Here is a 14,679-nt window from a genome sequence, read left to right as displayed (position 1 = left end):
AAATAATACCACACATCTACAGCCATCTGATCTTTGACAAACCTGAGAGAAACAAGAAATGGGGAAAGGATTCCCTATTTAATAAATGGTGCTGGGAAAATTGGCTAGTCATAAGTAGAAAGCTAAAACTGGATCCTTTCCTTACTCCTTATACGAAAATTAATTCAAGATGGATTAGAGACTTAAATGTTAGACCTAATACCATAAAAATCCTAGAGGAAAACCTAGGTAGTACCATTCAGGACATAGGCATGGGCAAAGACTTCATGTCTAAAACACCAAAAGCAACGGCAGCAAAAGCCAAAATTGACAAATGGGATCTCATTAAACTAAAGAGCTTCTGCACAGCAAAAGAAACTACCATCAGAGTGAACAGGCAACCTACAGAATGGGAGAAAATTTTTGCAATCTACTCATCTGACAAAGGGCTAATATCCAGAACCTACAAAGAACTCAAACAAATTTACAAGAAAAAAACAAACAACCCCATCAAAAAGTGGGCAAAGGATATGAACAGACATTTCTCAAAAGAAGACATTCATACAGCCAACAGACACATGAAAAAAGGCTCATCATCACTGGCCATCAGAGAAATGCAAATCAAAACCACAATGAGATACCATCTCACACCAGTTAGAATGGCGATCATTCCAAAGTCAGGAAACAACAGGTGCTGGAGAGGATGTGGAGAAATAGGAACACTTTTACACTGTTGGTGGGAGTGTAAACTAGTTCAACCATTATGGAAAACAGTATGGCGATTCCTCAAGGATCTAGAACTAGATGTACCATATGACCCAGCCATCCCATTACTAGGTATATACCCAAAGGATTATAAATTATGCTGCTATAAAGACACATGCACACGTATGTTTATTGCAGCACTATTCACAATAGCAAAGACTTGGAATCAACCCAAATGTCCATCAGTAACAGATTGGATTAAGAAAATGTGGCACATATACACCATGGAATACTATGCAGCCATAAAAAAGGATGAGTTTGTGTCCTTTGTAGGGACATGGATGCAGCTGGAAACCATCATTCTCAGCAAACTATCACAAGAACAGAAAACCAAACACCGCATGTTCTCACTCATAGGCGGGAACTGAACAATGAGATCACTTGGACTTGGGAAGGGGAACATCACACACCGGGGCCTATCATGGGGAGGGGGGAGGGGGGAGGGATTGCATTGGGAGTTATACCTGATGTAAATGACGAGTTGATGGGTGCAGCACACCAACATGGCACAAGTATACATATGTAGCAAACCTGCACGTTGTGCACATGTACCCTACAACTTGAAGTTTAATAATAATAAATAAATTTAAAAAAAAAATTGACTGAATTCTTTTTTCCTTTTTTTTAACCTTTAATGAAAGGATCAAGGCAATATTTTCCCTTTTTGTTCTGTTTGTATATAACAAAAGTATTTCTTTGCTTCACTGCTTTTATAAACTACAGATCTCTGTACGAACACAGTCTTTTTTGTTATTTTTTATTATATTTTAAGTTCTAGGGTACATGTGTACAACGTGCAGGTTTGTTACGTATGTATACATGAAAACACAGTCTTAATTAAACCTGAGAAGTGATTGTTGTATTCTACATTTCAAAAGGGAAAACTGGTCTGCAATAGAATAACTTGTTTTGTTTATGCAGCACATACAAGTACAGATGTTAAAAATTCTTAAATAACAACATACTCTTAACCTTGACTTATAGGCTGCCATGGGACCAAACCTAACAGAACATAGATAGAAATCAAATATTATTTATTACACAATATTTTAAGAACTTTTACTACAAAATAACACTGGAAAAATACACTAGTAGTAAACTTTGTTCCCAGTCATGAACCATGTGTATATATATATGGACCACTCCCAGAGAGAAATTAGATTTTTAACTCTAATTTTCTTTAACAAGGCATTAAGCAATCCCACAGACCTACAATAAAGTTGAAAAACAACAAAAGCAGTGTGTCAAGAATGCCAAAGGGTTCTGAAGACAACTGAGTCTGGATTGAGGAAATATGGGCAAAATCTATGTGGAATATTTTAAAACATACCACAAGGGGTGTGTGTGTGTTTGTGTGTGTGTGTTTGTGTGTGTGTACACACTTTGCTTTGTGAAGTCTTCTCTTTAATTCTCTTCTCTTTCTCTAGAACAAAAGCCCTTTTCTGACTTAGTATACATGTTTTATTTAAATGTAAGGCTTTTGAGTATGGCTCCACTAATTCAAGTTCTCTACTTGAACTCTTTCTTGAATAATGATACATTTCAGTTTCTTTAAAATGCATCAATAACTTAAAAGATGCTTACAAAGTAAGTCGTATTAGAAATTCTCTTTTATATTTTCCCAAATCTTTCATAGTTGTCCTACCCTCACCTTATTTAATAACACTTTCAGCAATTGTTTTCCAGAGTCTTTCCAAAGCATTTAATTTATTTTTCAAAGAAACAATAACTCTTTATATTTACACTCAAAAGTCATGGGATTATGTAATATTTAATTAAGTTATAGAATTGTAATTACAAGTACAAATAGAATAAAACGGTTTTGGAAAAAATCTCAATTGACTCTTTGTAAGCACAGAACTCAACTGATAGAGAGTATTTAAGAGAGGTGCCTATTATCCTCCAGTTCTACAAAGGGAATGCTGAGTGTCAGTTAAGTGGATGTTGAAGGAAGCTTCTCCTATAGTCTCTAAAGCAATGTTTTCTAAAGCCTGTCCCAGGAAAAACTAATTTCAAGAGTGTGATGGAAAAAAGGACTTGGAGTCAACTACGTTTGGGAAATGCAAGGTCGAACAAAACTCAGCAGATTTCCTTTATTGCAGGACATTAACCTCTAAATAGCTAACATGCATTTTTAATTTCCAAGATGGCACTATAGTATGTAATGTTCTCCCACTGTATTTGATCAACGACTGTTTTCATGAAGAACCTGATGGGACTGAGATTCCTAGGTACCTCCTGGTGCTTAGATCATCTCCTCCTCTTCCAATTCCATTATGACTTGTGTAATTTACGCATAAAAACTTCAGTATGAACAGTGTGACATTATGTTCACACCAGTTGTTAGTTCAAGTTTTAACTCTGGGGCAGTAGATTGCCCTAATCAAGACTGTACATTTATCCAGTATTTTATCAGAAAGGCAATACTCCAGAAGCAACCACTATAAGTATTTCTATTACCCGATTTTTATTAACACCTAATACTTTGATAATCAGTATAATGTATGCTAGCAATGGATCTTAATTGGTAAAACTAGTGGCTTATTAATATGAAGAAATATGAAGAAATGGACTCTCTCAAGTAAAATTAAAGACAACCAAGGATATGTGGAGTAGCAAAAATATTTTAGAGATATTCTCTCTAGTGTAATGGAGGATAAGGATCCAGAGAGGTTCTTCCCCGGAGACAAACCTGAGGTTTTTTTCCCTGAATGGCCCAGTGTCCCCCTGCTGATTTAAGATGTGGCGTTGCCTGCTGGAGTGATAAAAGTAACAGGATCCCGCCTCTGGGATATTGCCCTGTCTGCCTTGGAAGAACCTTTATGCAAGGTAGCAGAACTGGGACTTCCTAACAAGTTGTATAACAAGCTGTAAAAAATGTTTTTTACTTTGCTTGCTGTTAAGTATTCATGTAATCAATGGTCTCTGTGTGTAGCAGAATTTTGTTTGGCTTGCTTTCATTATGAACTAGTGGCAAAGTTTTGTGTAGTGCCTAACACTCACTCAGTTCAGTTCAAACCTCTTTTGATGTATGAATCATGGAGGAAAAAACCACTAAGGGCTACGAATGACCAAATCAGCTTAGGTCAATTCTCAACACCTGTCTTCAAGGCAGAAGATGAAATTATAGGCCCATCTATTCTATGATATACAAGGAACCCCGAAAGTCTCACTTGCCCCTAACGGACTCTCACTTATCTGCTTCCCAGGCAGATAGGTCCCTCTAACTTATCCAGATTTTATCAATAGCATGTTTGAAAATGCACTTATGTTAGCTGGAAATGAAAAATGCTTCTAGCAAACTTCTCTAGCATCTCATCTTAATTCAAACTAATAGAAAATTAGCTAAGTGTTTCCTTAGAACGTGTGAAGAATCTAAACAGAGATGAGGTAAGATATTACTTCAGTAGTGGAAAAGCAGCGTTATTTTATGGTCTTAAATATTCACACACATGGTACAATGGGAAGGGGAAGCTCAGCTTAAGAACTGATTTGACCAAGGCAATTGTGTGCGAAAAGTTGTGTGCTGAATGGATGAGGAGAAGTCAGACGAACAAATCTAATGTTATTTAGAAAGAGAATTCATTGATGATTCTTGCCTCAAACAACCATTATATGGTAGTTAACAAATGACGATTTTTCAATCAATCATACTATATACATTTTTTTTTTTTTTTGAGACAGAGTCTTGCTCTGTTGCCCAGGCTGGAGTACAGTGGCATAATCTTGGCTTGCTGCAACCTCCACCTCCTGGGTTCAAGGGATTCTCCTTGCCTCCGCCTCCTGAGTAGCGGGGACTACCAGTGCACACCACCATGCCTGGCTAATTTTTTGAATTTTTAGTAGAGATGGGGTTTCACCATGTTGGCCAGGCTGGTCTCAAACTCCTGACCTCAGGTGACCTGCCCACCTTGGCCTCCCAAAGTGCTGGGATTACAGGGGTGAGCCACCACATCCAGCCATACCAGATACATTTATTTGTTGGAATTGTATTGTAATGAACAACTAACTTTCCATTTTACATATTTGTTCATCTATTTACTCTTATCAGTATGGACTCATGGATTCTTATTCCATTTGTTACTACCATTTATTTTTATGGTCACATTGTCCTGTATTTGGCTAGCAGGAGCCCCTTCAAGCTGGCTCATGTGTCCTTTTGACACGTCTCCATCATTCTTCCCTCACTCTCTTACTTTCAAATTTAAAAAAAAAAAAACACAAACAAAAATCAAAAAACAAAAAACAACACCTGTTCCAGGCTTATCTTGTTCTTTTCCTGCACCAGCAAGGAAGAAGACTTGCTTGATTTTTATTGGTGAATAGTATTTAGAGACCAAGATAATGGTACTAGTTATGCTAATTGCTACTGAATTATCACTGCTTCTTTATCCTCTCAGAGGATAGAGCTAGGCAATTAGACTGATCTACATAGCTATAAAAACCACGAATTCATACAGTTATCTCTAATCTCAATCCAACAGCACACGGGTTCCCTCTAGCATTCTACCTTTTGATATCTATAATTCCTTTCTTCTTCAACAATGAGAAAACTGACCATCATTATCCCTAATAGATACATTTATTTTCATAGTCTCGGTGTGTCTCCCACAAGATAGTTATTAATTACAGGGGACAAAGAGTAATTTTACAGTGCAGAATATGGTAGATACCACATTAATTAAGTGAACACAAGTAAGGGCAGAAATGGTTATCATGATGAGACATGAAAAAAGGACACAACATTCTTTCAGTGGTGTTCTTGCCAAAAACATATAATCTGAATCTAATCATTAAACAACATCAGACGAAACCAAAATAACTGGCCTGTACACTTCAAAAATGTCAAGGTCATGAAAAACAACGACATACCGAAGATCTGATCTAAGTTAAAAGAGACTTTAAAAATGACAGCACGTCACATATGATCCTGGATTGATTTCCTAGACCACAAAAATTGGTTTCTGCCCTTTGTTAGAGATGACATTGATGAGACAATCAGCAGAATCTGAATGAAGTCTATTAACGTTAATTTTTAGGTTTTGATAATTGTATTGTGTTAGTAATACAAGAGAATGTCCTTGTATTTCAAAATGCACACTGACGTATAAGGGGACAGAAAGTCTGTAACTTACTTGCAAACATTAAAAACAACAACGTGTGCACCACACACAGACACACACACGAGGCAGGGCAGGGCAGGCAGCGGTTACCTCCCAGGCAATTCAATGCATAGCCAGCCAGACAAAGAATTATAAAGAAGAGGGCTGGAAACAGAATGTTAGGAAATAGCCAGCTTGAGGGGGTGAAGACTGGAACCCAGAGAAAGAAAGAGCAGCAGCAATAAATCACGTAAACGGAGAATCAGGAAAGTTAAAGAAAGTTTCCAACAGAAAAGGGGATGGGTGATTTCCAATGTTACACAAAGGTAAACAAGATGAGGCTGGATAAAGGGTTACAGTCAGCAGTCTGGGCTTAAGGGTACGCATTCAACCACATGTGTGTTTTGAATACTTGGATAGTATGCATTGAGGAAATATAGAGACTCAGATACTGCTCTCAAGAGGTTTACATTGTACTGATCCCAAGAGAAAATGGTCCTGGTAAAATCTGTCACATTTGAGAACACCCAATATCTCCAAATCTCCATCTTCATGGTACCCTTTCATGGAGCACTCTTGATGCCAGTAAGTTCTGGGGTTTGCTGTCTGGGTTCCCTCCAATGAAGGGGCAATTCTTTGGAAAATATGGTTCTCCCTGCAATAAGGGATGAAAGCCTTTGTGAGAAGAACCTGCATGTACCAAAGAAACTTCATCTGGCCAAGTTTAATTAAGATAAGGCCTCAGAAAAGTGCTAATGCTGCTCTTGGTATAAATGCACTGCACAGTCTTCAGTGCTTCTCTGATTGCATTTTATCTTTGCTGTTCAGATTCCAGGTTCGTCTTCATCATTAAAATTATTCCTTTGTTCCCATTTACAAGAATCACATTTTACCTGTTCTACAATAAAACACATTACCAACTTCATTCAGAAGCTGAGAGGAAAGATAACCCTGCTCTTTCCATGTTACCTGATGATCCTATTATTATTTGACTTTGTAAAGTTTAGGAAGCTGGGCTAGTGATTCTTGAGCAGCAAATCCCAAGTCCCAGTTCTTAGCAATTAAACAGATGCACCAAAGCAAATTCCCAAATTCCTGATACAGTAATTTGGGTCAGAGGGAGGGGTGGAATAAACATATGCATTTAACTTTGTTTTCCAGACAATAATTAAGATAACAAGTAATATTTTATATTTTACAAAGCTCTTTCTAGTATGTTTTTATTTGATCTTACAACCTTAAGGTAACCTGAATAAATAAAATTTCAAATCAAAAACCATTTAAGAAAGTGATTTCCATTTCCAGATTCCTTTATCTCTATAAAACAGTCTGTGATATAAGATTCTAGAACACACTAGATTAAGCCCCCAAACCAGGAAATCCATCCATAAACTAGATTTAGAGATGTAATGGCCTAAAATAAAAAGTTAATTTATGAAAAATTTGGTTCACCTGATGCTTAGCAAATTGTTTAATTTAAAAAGTGACAGCAAAGTTATCTGGGTATTTGATTTCTTGCACAATCCTTTTGTCTTCATGAAAGCCAAGGACACACAGTCTTATTTTATCTTTCTGAGGCAATCTCTTGTCACTGATGACACACAGAAGCTTTAATTAAAATGGCAATTAGGTATTGGAAGGAGTTTTTTTTTTTTTAATTCTCATTTATTTTGAGTCTGCTTTAGAAATGTTAATGTCAGTGTGTTTGCCTAGTGCAGCCGTATCTCAGAGGAAAACGTTCAGATATTTAAAAGCTGATTTCTTTTGACGTTTGGTTTAAAAAAGGAAGAAAGAAAGAAAAGAAACCAATAGGTTTTCACAGTCTGCTAGCACACAGATAGTTTGGTTCTTAGAAAATGATTAGTTTTTTGAGAGACATGTGATTAAACCATCATAGAGACCACAAAGAAATTTTAGTCATTATCTTTTCTTTTTTTCCAAAACAGAGAATCAATATTTTATGTTTATCTAGATATACATGCAGAAATAAGCTTTATTTCTACTGAATTTATTGTGGATTCATTCTACATGCCCAACAAATGAAGGATAACCTAAATCTATATGTACCCATCTTACATGACAATTTGTGCCCTCAAATTATTTTTGATGCAATAATTATCATTAGTTTTCTAAATGTCACCCAACATATTTAGAGGCACAAATTTCATAGTAACAAGTAACATTCAGTCATTTGTGACATAAATATTTATTGAGAACCTATGAAATAAAAAACATTCAAAAAGCATCCAATTCAATGGGGGGTGACAAGACATATATATGAATAACAATAATATAAAAACAAAAGTGATGTGTAAGAAGAGAGATTAAAAAAAAAAAAAAAAAGCACTGGCCATTCATGGTGGCTCATACCTGTAACCCCAGCACTGGGGAGGCTGAGATGAGAGAATTGCTTGAGCCTATGAGGTCAAGGCTGCAGTGAGCCCTAATCACACCACTGCATTCCAGCCTGGGTGGCAGAGGGAGACCCTGTCTCAATCAATCAATCAATAGTATTACTGAATGGTCAATTCATACAATTGGTAAATATAAAATCTTACCCCTTCCTTTAATTTTGCTAATCTTTCTATAATTATATAACCACAAAAGTTAGAAAACATTATATATTATATATGTGTGTGTATATGTATAAAGAGAAAGGGCCTCTTGCTCTGTTGCCCAGGCTGGAGTGCAGTGCTGTGATCATAGCTCATTATAACCTCAAACTCTTGGGTTCAAGTAATCCTCATCCCTCCCAGGGTAGCTAGGACTGCAGGTATGTGCACCCAGCTATTGGCTATTTTTTTTTTTTTTTTTTGGTAGAGACAAGGTCTCACTATGTTGCCCAGTCTGGTGTTGAGCTCCTGTGCTCAGGTGATCCTCCCATCTCCACCTCACAAAGCACTGGGATTAGAGGTGTAAATCACTATGCCCGGCCAGGAAATATTTATTTAACATTATATTACTAAAGCAACTAAGGCATGATGTATGGGATTTTGTTTAAATATGTTTTAGGGCACTTTATTAAGGAACTGATATTTTAATTAAGCTTATCAATTTTGAACCTTTGAATAAAACATAAAATGAAGCAAAAAAGGAAATCCTTAGCAGACTCCTGTGCCTTAGGAACATGGAAAGTCTGTCTTCTAGATTATAACACTCAATAGCTCAGGTGCCTACCATCGCCATTCCTCCTGGGTCAAATCAGAAACAGTGGAGTAGAAAACACTTTGGTGAGAATTCCGCCTCTGCAGTGTGTTAACTGTAAACTTGGTTAGGTTGCTCCACTAAGCTCCCTACGCTGCAGTTTTTTTATTAGCAAAGCAGAATAACAATACACTCACCTCATACAGTTGGTAAAGAAACTAACCACATTGATGGTATGTAAAGCATTTACACTGCATCAGGCACATAGTGGGTGCCAGAAAATGATAACTCTGTAATTATCATCATACTATTGCTAGCATGTGGCATCTGTACACACACATTCAACTACCTTGCTGGCCTTCAAAGAGGGGAAGGTCCATACAAACCCCATTACCATCTTTTTTGCTTTCTAAACATTTTTATCTTCCTTTCCCCAAATGTGGAAAAACTTTTATTTATTAGTTAATCTGGAATCCAAAATTTTGGGGTGACAGAGTGAGGTGACACTATCACCGGGCAGCGTTCCCCACCCCTAGCTTAACAAAAGCAAGCAAGAAAGAGACAGAGATGGAGGCCATTATCCTTAGCAAACTAACACAGGAACAGAAAATCAAATACTGTATGTTCTCACTTATAAGTGGGAGCTAAACGATGAGAACTCATGGACACATATAGGGTAACAACATATACTGTGGTCTACTGGAAGGTGGAGGGTGAAGGGTGGGAGGAGGTAAAAAGTCAGGAAAAATAACTACTGGGTAGTAGGCTTAATACCTGAGTGATGACAGCTGTGCAACAAGCCCCATGGCATGGTTTTACCTGTGTAACAAATCTGCACATGTACCCCTGACTGAACTTAAAATTTAAAAAAATAAAGAAAGGCCCGGCATGGTAGTTCACCTGTGTAATTCCAGCACTTTGGGAGGCTGAAGCAAGTGGTTCATTTGAGGTCAGGTGTTCAAGATCAGCCTAGGCAACACGGTGAAACCCCGTCTCTACTGAAAATACAAAATTAACTGGGCGTGATGATGCACGCCTGTAACCCCAGCTACTCAGGAAGCTGAAGCAGGAGAATCACTTGAACCCAGGAGACAGAAGTCGTAGTGAGCCAAGATCGTGCCACTGCATTCCAGCCTGGGCAACAGAGTGAGACTGTCTCAATCAATCAATCAATCAATCAATAAAAAGAGACAAGGCTGGAAGAATAATCAGCCACTCCAGCAGTGGCTGCAGAAGGCTCCATTTGGTGATGCCAAGCATAGCCATCAGCCCAGACAGTATATCCCGCTTTTATTTGTCTAAAATCCTGCTTTTCCTGCACTCCGGTTGTTCTTCATGAGTATAGTGATAACAACACACAAAAGTGCCTGCCTCAGAAGTAATTTAGATCCCAAAGAGAATGACATCTCATCCTCACAACAGGAAAAATATAATGTCTCACAAGTGAGCTTAAAGAATAGATACTCTCTAGTAGAAAATGTATGTTTGTGCTAATCTGAAAATTACTCTGTAAATAATTCTATTCTCTAAGTTTGATAAAATAAACATAAACCTGAAGTTCAGGTGTTTGACCTATACAGTGTAGTAAATAAAGCAAGCAACTGGACATGCCAAAAGTAATTACGCTGTAAGAATCATCAAAAAAGCCAGACAGGAAATATCACCCTCCCAAAGACAGAAAGCCTTTAGGAAGATGAATTACTTTTAGTCTCAGCATCAGAGAGTTCTTGAACACCTGCTGAAGATCATGACCACGCTCTAAATAACTAAGTAAATCTCCTTACTCCTCCACTGATAGGCTGTGAATATACCAAGTTAAGAAATGTCACTCAGGAATTTGTCTTTTTATTTATTCAATTCATCTGAATCCAACTACATTTAATTTCAGAATGTTTGAATAGTATTGTATATTTGTTTGTAATATCTTCTCTTTAAATAGACTTAGTATGTATGTTCCATAACAATCAGAAAAACGGGGTGGTGGCACTGGCAAGGGGAACTCCAAGATGGAATCATTTGTATGAATGGGCCAAAGTCATGTTAGAAACCTCAAAGAAAATAGGTTCATGACATTTCATGAAATAACAACTTTAAACATCAAAAGCTAGAGAACTTGGTGAGAAAGCAGGCAATAAATACCCTTCTCCCCAAACAGGAAAAGGTCAATGTGATGTAATGTACAGAAGGTTTGTGTACAAAAAAATGATCGTGATCTCTCTCTTCCAGTGTCACATTAAGGATAACTACTTTTACTCTAGTCAAGGGGGAAAAATGTCAGGGAAAAGGAATGACTGAAAAGATAAACTGTTTGAAGAGCAAAAGTAATTCTTTCTCTCTGCTAAGTTGAAAGCAGGATAAATCCTCCTATCAGGGTTTTGATTGCAAGGATTCTGAGCAAAGGCAACGCCATCTGATGTACAGTATTTACATACATCCACAGGCCCTCATCTGTAGCAAGTGGGAAGGCCAGTGGCAAGCCCAATTCCACTCCTGCTGAATGGCCTAGAAAATGTTTTAGTCTAAAAAAAACCCTAATAAGACTAGGACATTTTTGCATTATATAATAACAATTGATGTAATATGTGCATTTTTATTTAATTCATTTCATATATATTGGTATAATTTTTTACTTTTAACTTTTTATTTTGAGAACGTTGTAAATTTACAGAAAAGTTGTAAAAATGATCCAAAGTTCCTGGCCACACATGGCAGCTCATGCCTGAAATCCCAACACTTTGGGAGGCTGAGATGGGAGGACTGCTTAAGGCCAGGGATTCAAGACCAGACTGGGCAACATGGCAAGACCCCATCTCTACAATAAATGAAAAGATAAAAAATTAACCAAGTGTGGTAGTGCATAACTCTAGTTCCAGCTACTCAGGAGGCTGAGTTGGGAGAATTACTTGAGCTCATGAGTTTGAAGCTGCAGTGAGCTATGATTTGTGCCACTGTACTCCAGCCTGGGTGACAGAACAAGATCCCTATCTCTCCAAAAAAAAAAAAAGAAAAGAAAAAGATTCAAAGTTCCCAATTACCCTTCCCCCAGCTTTCCCTAGTGTTTACACTTTATATAACCACACTAAAGTTATCAAAAACTACAATATTAACATAACTATAGTACTATTAAGTAAACCACAGATATTTGAATTATTTCAGTTTTCTACTAATACTCTTTTTTCCTCTTTCTAGGATTTTTCCAGCTGACAAATAAAAATTGCATATATTTATGACGTACAACATGATGTTTCAAAATCCATATACATTGTGAAATGGCTGAATTGAATCAATTAATATTTGTATTACCTCATATATTTACCAATTTTTGTCATAAGCCTTCTTAAAATGTACTCTATTGGAGATTTTCAAGTATACAATACATTTTTATTAACTATAGTCAATATGTTGTACAATGGGTCTCTTCAACATTTTCCTCCTAACTAAATTTTGTGCCCTTTGAACAGCATCTCCCCAATCCTCCATTCCCCCAGCTCCTAGCCACCACCATTCTACTCTTTGCTTCCATGAGACTTTTTTCAGATTCTGCATATGAGAGAGGACACTTGTCTTTCCGAGTCTGGTTGATCTCACCAAGCATAATTGCCTCCAGGTTCATCCATGTTGTTGCAAATGACATGATTTCCTTTTTTTAAAGGCTAAATAGTATTCCTTGTGTATATATACCATATTTTCTATATCCATTCATCCACTGATGAACAATTAGGTTGATTCCATATCTTGGCTATTGTCGACAATGCTGCAAGGAACGTGAGAATGCAGCTGTATCTTTTCAACATACTAATTTCCTTTGGATATATACCCAATAGTGGGTTGCTGGATCATATAGTAGTTCTTTTTTTAGTTTTTTGAGAAATCTCCATACTATTTTCTATAATGACTTCACTAATTTACATTTCCACCAGCAGTGTGCAAGAATTCTCTTTTCTCCACACCCTTGCCAACATTTGTTATCTTTGGTATTTTCTATACTAGCCATTCTAGTAGGTGAGTGGTGATATCTCATTCTAGATTTAATTTGCATTTCCCTGATGATTAGTGATGTTGACCGTTTTTTTTATATAGCCTGTTTTAAATGGCCTGCTAGCCATTTGTATGTATTCTTTTGAGAAAGGTCTATTCAGGTCCTTTGCCCAATTTTTAATCAAGTTATTTATTTTCTTTCTAGTTAATTGAGTTCCTTATACAAATTGGATATTTTTAAGAGGATTACTAAACCCTTGCCATACTTTTTATTCCTTTAAGTCTTTAAATATGATGATGTTGACAATTTACAATCTAGAAATCTGTCTTCAATCCACAGTCACTAACACTGAAGCCTCAGTTTCCTCTCCTGTAACATAGAAATGATAACAACTACTCTGTTCAATTAATTCTCTCTCTCCCTCCAATTAACTCACTAAATCATTCACAATTACAGGAAACTTAACCATTACATCTAACTTTCCCAAAACATGCTCCATGAAAAATGCACTCCATAAAGGAAAAAGTCTGTAAAAGCCAGCATTTTCTATCCCTGTCTTGAGAAGTTATATGCATATTAGTTATTAGAAGCTCTAAGAAATCTTGCAATAAATAAACTTAGATCTTTCCAAATGTATTTGATTGTGGAACTCTTAGTTCCCAATAATACACTTGGTTGCCAAGAGAACACTATGGCAAATACTGCATGAGTTCATGAGACCAATGCATACACCACACCTATCTGAAGGCCTCTTTCAAGGTGGCAGACGCAGTGCCCAGGAATTAGAAAAAATAAATAAATAATTTTGCAAAACTCTTTAATGCCAGCCTTAAAAACTAAACCTATAAAGTGACAACAATGGCCCCATCACAAATATGATTAACTACATGTTGTTTTACATTTTGAACAAAATCTTTGGTCCAATGGCTCCAGAGCAAGTCACCTAAACAGTTTATGAATCACTATTTTAAAAATTCACAATCTTAAAATTTTTAAGATTTTCAGAAGAGGTAAGTCCTAAGTGATTGTTACCACTCTCCAAACACTCTTTAGTCTGGGTTCTCCATGTTTACATAGGAGTTTTCCCAGGCTGTCCAGGGTTAGTTCTCCATGGGATCTGGGACCAGGCTTGTCACATGACTTTCCTCAAGGTTGTGCCAAAACTAAAGAAATGATATTCAACTCACATAAAAAAATTGATTTCTGTTAGGTATTAGTCTCCAAGAGACATATAACCACCAATGGACAGACATTCAGATTATCTGATCAGCCACTTGGGAAATATTTATTTAAAGCACGATATGACAACCCATATGTCTATCAATGTGCAACCTAATGAAAAAAATATTATGTAGCCACATAATATGGTACTGTGCAGCTATCAAAAGAAATAAAATGATCTTCAGAATGTACTGTTACATGACAAAACAAGGTCCAGTAGAGTGCATCTAGTATACTACATTTGTGTAGAAAGAGGAAAATATTTATGAATAGATATATGTATAAATATTCATATTACTTTTTATATATGCATGTGTGTGGGTTTGCTTGTGCTTTAAAAAAAAATAAGTAAGCTAAAACATACACTAAAAACTAATTTTTGTAATTCATTTGTTAAAAGGTATAGAGAGCAGACAGGAATGAATACTCCAAGTGTACCTTGTTTCATTGTTTTGATTTTGGAATCATGTATAAGTTTTAGATAATTAA

At 36.6% G+C, this 14,679-nt stretch overlaps 1 protein-coding gene across 2 annotated transcripts in view; it reads right to left on the bottom strand.

The window, feature by feature from the left end:
* Positions 1-14,679, bottom strand: part of PLCL1 (phospholipase C like 1 (inactive)) — a 355,161-nt gene that overhangs the window by 114,652 nt on the left and 225,830 nt on the right. The gene's annotated exons all lie outside the window — the stretch shown is intronic.

The sequence above is a fragment of the Chlorocebus sabaeus genome, chromosome 10 (genome assembly GCF_047675955.1).
Source record: "Chlorocebus sabaeus isolate Y175 chromosome 10, mChlSab1.0.hap1, whole genome shotgun sequence".
NCBI classification, from domain to species: domain Eukaryota; kingdom Metazoa; phylum Chordata; class Mammalia; order Primates; family Cercopithecidae; genus Chlorocebus; species Chlorocebus sabaeus.
The sequence above is the reverse complement of the archived record's forward strand: the minus strand, read 5'-3'. Positions and strand labels throughout refer to the sequence as shown.